The sequence below is a fragment of the Excalfactoria chinensis genome, chromosome 24 (assembly GCF_039878825.1).
Source record: "Excalfactoria chinensis isolate bCotChi1 chromosome 24, bCotChi1.hap2, whole genome shotgun sequence".
NCBI lineage: Eukaryota > Metazoa > Chordata > Aves > Galliformes > Phasianidae > Excalfactoria > Excalfactoria chinensis.
This window is the reverse complement of record NC_092848.1, coordinates 2,612,741-2,623,386: the sequence shown is the minus strand read 5'-3', so window position 1 is coordinate 2,623,386 and position 10,646 is coordinate 2,612,741.

Genomic DNA, 10,646 nt, shown 5'->3' with positions numbered 1-10,646 from the left:
CTGAATGAGCTTTTCAGTAACGTGTCTGAAGCGGAAGCCTGAGCCTCACCGGAGCTCTGTACCCGCACAAGTGAAAATGGAAGTTGTCAGAGGACAATGAGATTAGATCTTCACGAAGTGTGAACAGCAAATGGCCGGACTGCCACGAAAAAGAGAGGGCTGGAGATATAAAATGCTTCTAAATACGATTTCTAAAGGTTTTGAAGATGAAATGTAATGTGATAAGGAAAGAAAAGAAATAGAAATTCAAAGGCAATGGGAGAAGCGTTGACCTTTTGGATGGAAGAGACTGCCAGAGGCAAAGGTCCAGCAAGACCATCTCCAGCTGGGGACCAGGCAGCTGCAGGTGGCTTTTCCACAGGGGATATTGGGGTCACCTCCTCACTCAGCTCCTGGTGGCATGGTGTGCACTGAGTTGGTGAACCCAAGCCCAGCTCTGTCTGGGCTGAGTTGGGGCAGAGTGGATGTCCTCTTGGTCTAAGCTGTTCCTTTGTCTCAGGCTCTAGACCTAGGACAAGATGAGACGTGTCCTAGAAGTCTCTGAAAGATTCATTCTGGCTTAAACTATTCTGTGATACCCCTAACTTAATGCTTGCAGCCACATTCTTACAGGAGTGCCTTTCTTATTATTTAGCTGAGTGTTATGCCAGCTCACTAATGCCCAGAAGTGAGTGTACTGGTGCTGCAGGAAGACTTGTCTATGAATAAATCCTGACCTTTTAGATCATAGGATAGGGGTCTGCTCTGAATTAAAGCAAAGCTTTCCGCTCCTCCTATAATGAGAGTTGGGTTATGAACCTGCTGCATTGGTTTCCACTGCATTCAGCAGAGAGCATCTTAAATCAGAGTGTTGATGTTGAGCAGTCCATGGATGGAGGTGCCTTAGTGCTGGCACTGTGCTAACCCACACATCCTTTTCAAAAAGCCAAAGGAATAGAGCATGTGTGAATGGACTGACCATGCATACGCTGCCATTAGGAATTACTCAGCTGGAAATGCAGCCGGCAGTGAAGATGTGTGGGGCAGCTCAGCTGCAGGGCAGGGGTGATGGCATTCACTCTGCTACACCTGGGATTCTCACATCCTCTGGCACTGCGCGTCTTTGTCAAAGCAATTAGGTGCTGCATTGCTCCGCTTTCTGATCCAACCAAGGTCCCCGCAGGCAGTTCCCTGTGGAGCAGAGCACTTATCAGAGCCACAGGCAGGCAGGGCTCTGCAGACCTGGACCGGGCACTCTGCCTGCAGCCTGGCACCGCTCAGGGTTTTCAAGCTGATCCTTTAGATCCGCTCTTTGCCTCTGGCAATTCCCTCTGCACGGCGGCTGTGCTGTCAGCTCGGCTGAGATGAGCGAGCTTCGCACTGCTTGCAAGGCAGCCGCAGCTGAATCATATCATAGAACCATAGAATGGCTTGGTTGGAAGGGACCCCAAGGATTGTCAAGTTCCAACCCTCCCACCACAGAAAGGGCCACCAACCTCCAGATCTGCTACTAGACCAGGCTGCCCAGAGTCCCATCCACCCTGGCCTTGAATGCTTCCAGGGATGGGGCATCCACAGCCTCTCTGGGCAGCCTAATGTCTCATTGCTCTCTCTGTGAAGAACTTCCCCCTGACATCCAATCTAAACCTTCCCTCCTTGAGCTTAAAACCATTCCTCCTTCTCCTATCACTGAGTAAAAAGATGATTCTCAGTTGAATCAGTTGAATGGAAAGGTCCCTCCAGCTCCAGTCTTCCTGGGGGCAGCGGGATGTCCCATCATCATTGGAGAAGTTTGTCATCACCAGCTGCATGCAGAGTAAAAGTGGGATCCAGCCCTTGGAAATCCCACATGCTACTTTAGATGCTAAAAACAGTGATGAGCACCTGCCCTGTCCTCATCCGCTACACCAGCCTTGTCCAGCTTTGTTCTCAGAGGTGGAGTGGATTCTGCCTTGTGTGTAATCACTGTCACGAGTGGAGCTGCCTTCAGTCCTTCACTCCTTGGGCTCTCTAACCCATTCCCCGTGTCTCATTTCATCTGAGTCCAGACAGCCCAGATGGCTTGAACTCCCCAGTCAGGAGCAGCTGACCCAAAGTATTCACCTGCATGGCCAGGCTGTCTCCTGCCCTGGGCCTGGCCTGTGTCTCTGCTTGTTTTATTCCTTCTCTGAGGTTTGTTGGTGTCACAGATGAACACAGGGATCCTTTCTCTGGCTTTCACTCATTTACACTCTCTCTGTGCCACTGCATTTAAGTGTAGACCTAATGCACTACAGCAGGGAGCTTGTCACAACACATTAGCAGGGTATCTCTGGATTATACCCTTCCATTGGCTGAACTACATCTCACTTTCTGGGAATATTTTAAGAACTTTTGCTATGTGTTGTACAAGGCACAGGAAATAGCTCCAACTTGCTTTGCAGAGCTGTGACACAGCCAGGCTGGTCCCTCACTGGGTGATTTTGATGCATGTCTTGAGCTGAAATCTTCCTGTATCTGATGACTTTCTTCCCTCTTTGAGCTTTATCTTGCTGAAGGCTCAATTCACCCGACCTAATGCCGATGCCTCGTGTGGGTGGGAAGAAGAGAGCTTAAGGTGAGCGTCCCCACCAAGTCGAATAAAAGCTAAAATGAGATGAACAGAAAGAACAAAGGTGAAAAAAAAAAAAAATGGTTTTACTTTACAGAATATTTCAGTGCCTTAAAGCATCTCCAAGGTCCAAAACCAGGAGGATGCCCTTAGGTCTTTTTCCACCAGTGTTTCCCAGCCCAACTGCCGACTCATTTTGCATTAAGTAATCCCAGTGGCCATCGCAGGGCCAGTGAAATGGCAGGCAGACACCCATAGATCAGCCTGCCTCATCCCACAGCGTGGTGATTACAGGGAAGATGTATGGGCTGGGTAATATCCGCAGCGCTGCCATTAAGCTGACTGGGGGTTTATCCAGGTCCTTTGGCTAGAATAACGAGGTTAATCACACAAACTTGTTTCACAGTGATTACTTTCGCAGCTCAAGCTCCCCACACACCTTCATCACAGCAGTACGAAATGGCTGGGATGGCATTAAGGAGCAGAAATCACCTGAAATCCACCACTAGCTTCCTGGGTTTGGGGGTGAATCTGCTTCCCCCTTTACACCCCAGTGAAATGCAGGCTCTGGGCTCATCCTGCTATTGGGAAACAAGACCAAAAGAGACTGGGGATGATCTCAGCTTCCATTTAAGGATGGAAATGTGGCTGAGACATCACCAGAGGCCTGGAATTCCATGGTCAAACCCTGCTGCACATCAGTGAGATTTCCCTGATGGGAACTGCAGCCCTATAAAGGTCACATTAGTATAAAACCGAGGGCACAACCAGACTCTCACAAGATGAGATTAAAGCAGTTTGCAGGGATCAGCATCTGATTGGGTCACAAGGAAGAAGGGCTGATCCGTAACTCAGGTTCCTTCTTCCCACCAAGCCAGACCAAAGGAGCACACTAAATGCTGACAGCAGAGAACAGGAAAAAAAGGGCATTAAAGGCTGGCATTAAAAAACAGGACAGCACGTCCAAACCTCTCTGGTTCAGGCACTCCTTTACAACTCAGGAAGCATTTGTACATTTTAACATTTTTCTGTGAATTTCGAGGTCAAAACAGAGGTTCTTTGGGGCCTATTTGCTCCCTGGTCTCTTTGCCCTCCTTCAGTGCAGCAAGACAACCCCATAGCAGCACCGTGCAACCAGCCCAGATGAAACCCTCCCAGCAGCATTCTGAGCTGAAGTAGGGCTCATCAAAAGATGCGCGGAGCAGCAAATAACTCTCCTCCAGCAGCCAGGCACTGATCGATGGCAGGGGAAGGACATTGATTGCTTCTGCCCCTTCTACTTTGAGCCAGATGTGATATTTATTTATTAATTTTTTTCCCCCAATTCTCATGCAAACAAGAAGGCAGAGGAGTGAGGTCTTGTGTGTGTCCCCTAGGTGGCATCTACAGACTGTGCCATGATGGTCCCCAGTGTTTCCTTGGGGTGATGCTTTTCCATATCCCATACAACTCTTCCCTCTGGGTTTGGAGTCAGTTTTGCAGTGAAGGCTCTGAGAAGCCATCAGACCTTCCCGGCCACATCTTTTGGATTACCAACACTTCCAGCAGCTCCAGCTGGACATTACCCCTCCCTTGGTACTTGCATCTCCTGGTGGAGACACCCTGTGAATTGAATTGCTGCATGAATATCATATTGAGACCCTGTTTAATAATTCACTCTGTTAAAAGCATTCCTATGCTCTGCTTTGACTCTCTGACATCCTTTACAAACTGAGGGTTAAACTCTGTTTGCAGTATGGGTGAGGTAGTCAGTGAAAGGGGAACACGGAGTTACACAAAGGTGTAAATCCAAGGAGACTGATAGCAGAAGAATGAAAAATACAGGAAAATGCTCTGGTTTCCCAATGGCCTCTGATCTTCAGCAGATGTGGAGAAAGTTACATAGGGTCCAGGTCCCTCTCATCATACAGAGATTGGCCTTTGGACCACTCACAGGCAAACTCAGACCCTTCAAGCAAACATCTACAGCTTTAAATACACCAATGTCACATTGCATGACCCTAGGAATAGTTGTGGGCTTCATCATCACTGCTCTGAGGGTCGTGAGAAGAACTCTGGGGCTCCAGTTTGGTAACAGCAGCCATTGTGATCCTGTGCATGAATATCAGGGAGCAGACAACAACGGGATGGCTCAGCTCATCTCTGCCCTGTCAGAAGGATGGAGGTGCCTCAGAGAATCTGTGACCTACATTGCCTTGCTGGAAAGCAGAAGGTTGTCCTGGATGTCCTGCCCTCAGAGCACACGTGCAGATTTGCTGGGGATGCAGAGGAAAGGATGGGGTGCAGTGCCGGCTCAGCGGTTTGCAGCGTGGCATAAATCACCAGCACTGCTTCCCCTGCAGGGAGTGAGGGATGGACAGTCCCTCTGGGTGCACCGCATGGGATAATGAACGTCTGAGTGCTGCCAGGAGGCAGTGACAAATTAGCAATGCCTTCAGCTCTGACCTCTTGCTGGGGATGCAGAAGCCATATATCGGTCAAGGACAAGGATACTTCTCTGCTCTTTAAGAAATTTTATCTTGCTTAGGCATTTCTTGATCCTTTTTGTCTGGATAACAAAGACTTGGAGCATCTCTATGAGGCTGGAGCATGCTCCCATCCTCTCACAGAGCCTCTGCTGTGGATGCCCAGCCACTCTTTCAGCTGGTTCCTGTGACCATGGCATGGTCTGTAGGAGCAAAAGGAGTCAGTGGAGGACACCCTGACCTGTGGTGCTTGTAACTCAGGAGCCCACTTCTTAATAAACCAATGAAACTGCAATGGGATGGAGGAGATAGGGCACCTTTAGGCTGGGAGTAGATATTAAGAGAGAGAAATCAGAGCTAAGGACCCCAGGAATGGAGCAAAACCACCCAGCAGGAACAGGGGAGCAGCCCCAGCAGATGCTGCAACCCCAGACTGACCTGCTCCCCTCTCTGCTGCTTCTCTGCTCATTTGAGATTGAAGGGATTACATTGGCTGCTGAGCCTGCAGAACACTCCAAGCCCAAATTTCCAGGTGCTTTATTAGAAAAGAACCACTTTGTGGCTTCAACCCTTCTAGGTTTGGTGCTTTGGGGTCTGCATTTTTAGCCATCATTTCCCAGTTCCTCTGTTTGAACAGGAGGTGACCATTCCTGCAGGTTGAGGAGCTGGAGACTGAACACAGACCAATAAAACCTTTCTAGAAGGAATTGGGGCTGGGATTCATGAAGACCACAATGAGTTTCTGATTGGAAGCAAAGCTTTTGAAGCACAGAGTGCTACCAAAGGCAGCAGCACGCTCAGTCTTAAACACAGCAAAAATTGCATCCTTGTGTACTACTGGACACCAGCAGCAGATAGATCTGAGCACACTGGTGCTCTAAGGTGCTAAGCTGGAGCCAAAACTTGCAAAATGAATTCAATTTGGCCAAATATGCAAAAGTTAATGAGAATACAGAGTTTTGGGTTGAGCCATCCCAAGATGCAACAAAACCACAGGTAAAAGACCCATGGGAGCAAGCATCCCTGCTTGCTCGAGGTCCAAATCTGCCCATGCAGAAGCCTGGATGTGAAGAATGACTCTGGCTTCATACATGGCCCCATCCCAGACAGTCTGGGATGAGCACGGGAGAGGTAGAAGAATCAGGTTATGAGCAACAGAAATCCTCTGCAAGTGGTGCCTGCTGCTTTGCAGAGGGGTGGGGAAGGAGGAAAAGTGAAGCATGTGATTCTATTCTATTCTATTCTATTCTATTCTATTCTATTCTATTCTATTCTATTCTATTCTATTCCATTCCATTCCATTCCATTCCATTCCATTCCATTCCATTCCATTCCATTCCATTCCATTCCATTTTTCTTTCCTCCTTCATACAGAAAATGGCACTGCACTGCTCTGAAGGCAGCTTTGCCCTGTTATTAACTGCTCCTCAGCAGCAATTGCTGCAGTTGCCACAGCAATGCTCTGTGTGCATGGAGGAGGAGTGGGCTGTCAAGCAAAACTTTCCCATTCACACAACATGTCCACCATGATGACATCCTAGAGCAGATGCCAGAGAAAGAAATACAGCACCTGTCCAAACTGCATCCCTTTCTGCAGACCTCCTTTGTCATTTCTTTCCCCCTAAATAAATAGCAGTCCTTTGGTTGACCCTCTTTCAGCAGTTAATTTTACTTGATGAAGACAAATTCCTGGTTGAGCAATGATGGAGAAGAACATTCATGAGGAGTGAAATTAACAGGTTGCTAAGACCTTAAGCTCTATGAATGGAGCATTAGAGGTATATCAGTACTCTCCATGCTCCTGAGGGACTACCATACTTTATAAAACAGATCAGAGGAAATACCCAGTAAATGGCTGGCCTTGTATTTCCCCGATGGGAACCTACAGGATCACAGTTATCGTGTTCCAAGAGAAAAATTAAGTTAGAAAAGAAGATGATTTTTACCTATGTGGCCACATTATTGTATTGCCATAGCGGATAGGTGAGTGGGCTCTCCCACCACCTTCCAGACTGACCACCTCATCTGTCCATGGGCCATGGCTGGTGAGCCACAGATGGTGGAACTCTTGAGAGCCCATTGAATATCAGGAGATTGCCTGTGAGGTTATTGAAAGGAAAAGATGTACCACCATTCCCACAGACACAGAAAAACGGATGGAGAGGGAACAGAGCTGATCAACACTTCATAATTCAAAGAAATCCCATTGAGATCCTAAGATCTACCCAAGCAATCACTGGATATGGGTCCTTCCCATACCCTTCTGGCATGGCCTTGCTCAGCCTCCCAGGGCCATCTGCCCCAAGGGCACTTTGCAATCCTTCATGCCACCACGATGATGCCTTTTATTGAATTTTCCATGCTGTTTAGATTTTCATTTTATTTCTGTTTTGCTGCTTTTTTGCTCTCTGCATAGAGGCCCTGTGCGTCATTCCTTCTGGGTTTTATTTGATTGCCTTTTGGAGAGGAGAAGATTAATATTTCATCAAATGTAAAGGGAATAAATAACCGGATTTGAAAGACATGACTTGAGTGGCATTTATGGGGCTGGAGAAGAGGGAGGGATTTTTGCCACGGGGAAACCATAGTGCTCTCTGTGATCTCTACAGGACGTTTCCATCACCAGTGGCACATCCATGCCTATGATGTCATGTCCCTTAGGAACACAGGCATGTCCCTGTGTCTGCAGAGCATCTCCAGCATCACGTGCACCTGTGCAACCCTACCACTTCCATCAGTGCTGCACAACTTTGCTAACAGCAGTGCAGCCACAGCTTACATAGGCAGAACTCTTCGGTCTGCTGGGTTGATGGGATCAGACTCTGAAATAAAACAGGGGATATTATCATGATCTCAAACGGTGGCATTTTGTCTAATGGGAAATGCCAACACGGCAATTGGCAAATTTGGGTTGACTTCACTAAAAGCGTTTTGATTGAGGAAAATAATAATTACGACTATTACTGTGATTAGTTTAGAGCTCTGCCTTGAGGTTTAATTAGCTGTAAAACAAAAGCTTTTCTGTTCCTGTTCTATTCAAAACTGACACTTCCTCCCGAAAGCAATTTGAAAAATATGACAAGCTATTTTAAGAAACTCAGAAATCAAATGAGATGTTCAGTCAGATCCCAGATCTTTGTGAGTTTCCCAGCTTCTTCCAGTTTGCTTGCTTTAATTTGCAGATGCTCTTTCAAGGGTCCTGGTTAACGTGGTGTACTGAGAGAGGGAAAAGAAAGCATGGGAGGAAATAATCTGTGTGCTGAAAGGGTCAATCTCCTGCTGCACAGAGCAGTGAGAACAGCATGTGTGCTGTTTGGGTTCCTTCTCCCAGTAGGATGCTGGTTTCTCTCCCTCCATGACTGTATGGACAACTCTTCCAGACAGATGGGATGAGCAGGGTCTGAAGTGCCTGGAGGTCACCTGAGGCTTTATTGAGGTCTTCGGGACAATAACAAACAAACCCTTCTGCCATCACTGCTTTAAGGCAATAACTGATAAAGGATGGTGTTGGCTAAGCAACAAGCCATTGACCTCCCTTCCTGCAACATATTTTGCAGGTCTGTGGGTTAAGCTTTGACGTTCTTCTTTGCAGAGCAGCCATAAGGCTTGCAGGAACAAAACACGCTACCCAAAACAAGGCTACCCAAATCTGTGGCATAACTACACAACGTGCTGATTTGGGGGAGGAACACGTGGTGCCAGCAACCACTCTTTTTTTTGGACAGAGGGAATGTGAGAACATCTTCTTGCCCTCACGGCAGCTCAAGAAGAAGGAAAATGGGTCAAAAACCGGAGACAGAGCCTGCAATTGGATTTTAAAGCAGCTCTGTACTCTGACAGCCCTTCCTCCCCTGAGCACCGCGCTAAAAACTATCCTGTTTTGCTTGATTGACACAGGAAAAACACAGCCCCAGCTCACCAGAAGGGAAACAGAGGCATATTGCCAATCTTGGCTCTGTGTGCAACCAAGAAACCAGACTTCACTATTCTACCAGCTCAACCTGTATCTCTGTGGCAGTGGGGACTGTTGTGTCCCATTTGGAAGCAAAGCTTTGTGGCCATCACTGCAACCAATGTCCCATGAGTGAATGGGGGACATGTGTGCCATGTTCTCAAGGATCAGCTCTGGTCTCATCCCTGTTAGCCGTGCCGTGCAGGATGGACACACAGAGCAACTCCAAGCAGGGCAAGGGGTGGCTGCAAGGTGACAAAGGAGCTCTGCAGTGATGTAACTCACACAAAACAGTCCCAAAAAACAGCTCAGAGATGCTTGGAAACAGAAGCGTCAAACTGTGTGCAGTTACATAAAATAATAACATCCCAAAGGCAGATAAAGAGAGCCTAAATCGCTCCTCTTCCTCCTTCCCAGAGAGCCGATATTTCTCTTCATCTTCCCATCCCTAATATCCATCTCCCACGTTTGTCTTTGCGTCTCACCGAGGAGTTTGAGATTAACCATGACGAATGGACTGATTTCCTTGTCTCAGGGACTGCTTTATTTTTCCTTCGCCGCATCTGACAAGTTGCATTTTACTATAAATCCCCTCAATTAGGCCTCTAAAACAGCACCGCAGTCATCTCCCTGAAATATGGGGAAGGAATTACCTTCACATCCCCGGCAACCAATTCCTTAACTAAAAATAGTTGTTCCTTTTGGCTTTCGCTCTATGCTTTGAGCACCTGAGAACACAGTGAATATTGCACATGTCCAGGCACTGGGCAAGATGAGATGGCCAAGGAATGGCCCAGGGCTAGAAGAGGCTGAAAGTGGTGCTTTCTCCTCAGCTGAGCTGACTTGGGGCATAGTATAGAAATGGTGTCTTGTGCTCCTGGCAGCAAAGTGTGCCCTGTGCCTCACAAAGCCCCAAAGAGACCTCAAAAGCAGAGTGTGGAGCTGTACCCCAGTCTTACAGTGCTCTCAGTGAAGGGCTGAGCACTGTGAATGCCCCAGCTCAAAACCTGCATTGCTCCCACAGACTCGTGGCTCTGCCTCTCCCCCACCACATCAAGGGATGTTTCTCAAGCCCCTTCTAGAAAGCACTGAAGGGAAAGGTAATGCAGAGGTGGCCCTGGAGTTTGTCTCCTTCTGTCACTGTCAGGGGTAAGACCAAGGAGATAAAAGAGTTTCCTCCGTTTATCAGAGCTTTACATATTTTCAAACATCTTTGGCAAAGCAGTGACACACTTGATTAAATCCAGCTAATACCAGAAGACGTATGCATGTGTTGTTTATTCCCGTTAATGACTGGGCTGGAAGGATTCACCCTTTGGGGTCCAGGGTGCAGCTCTGGCTGGATGCTCGCTGTGGTCTGGTGGGACCTTGTTTGCCTCCTCACTTTCTCCCATGATTCAGTGACAGAAAGCGGCTCAGAGAAGACAGATGGAGGTTTCGACGGTGAATCTATCAGAGGACACTGCCCTCCTATTGATCTGTCTGTAATGATCTGGGGGGTGGATGCTGTGGCTGGGAGGAAGAGGGGAGCATGGTCCTGCTGCTGGCAGATGCACTGATGTCAGGAATGGTAAATGTCTCTAGTCCCCCCAGGATGGACACCCCAATGGTGACATCTCCTGTTGTCCTTTTCCCAGCAGCACACCATTATTCCCTCAAG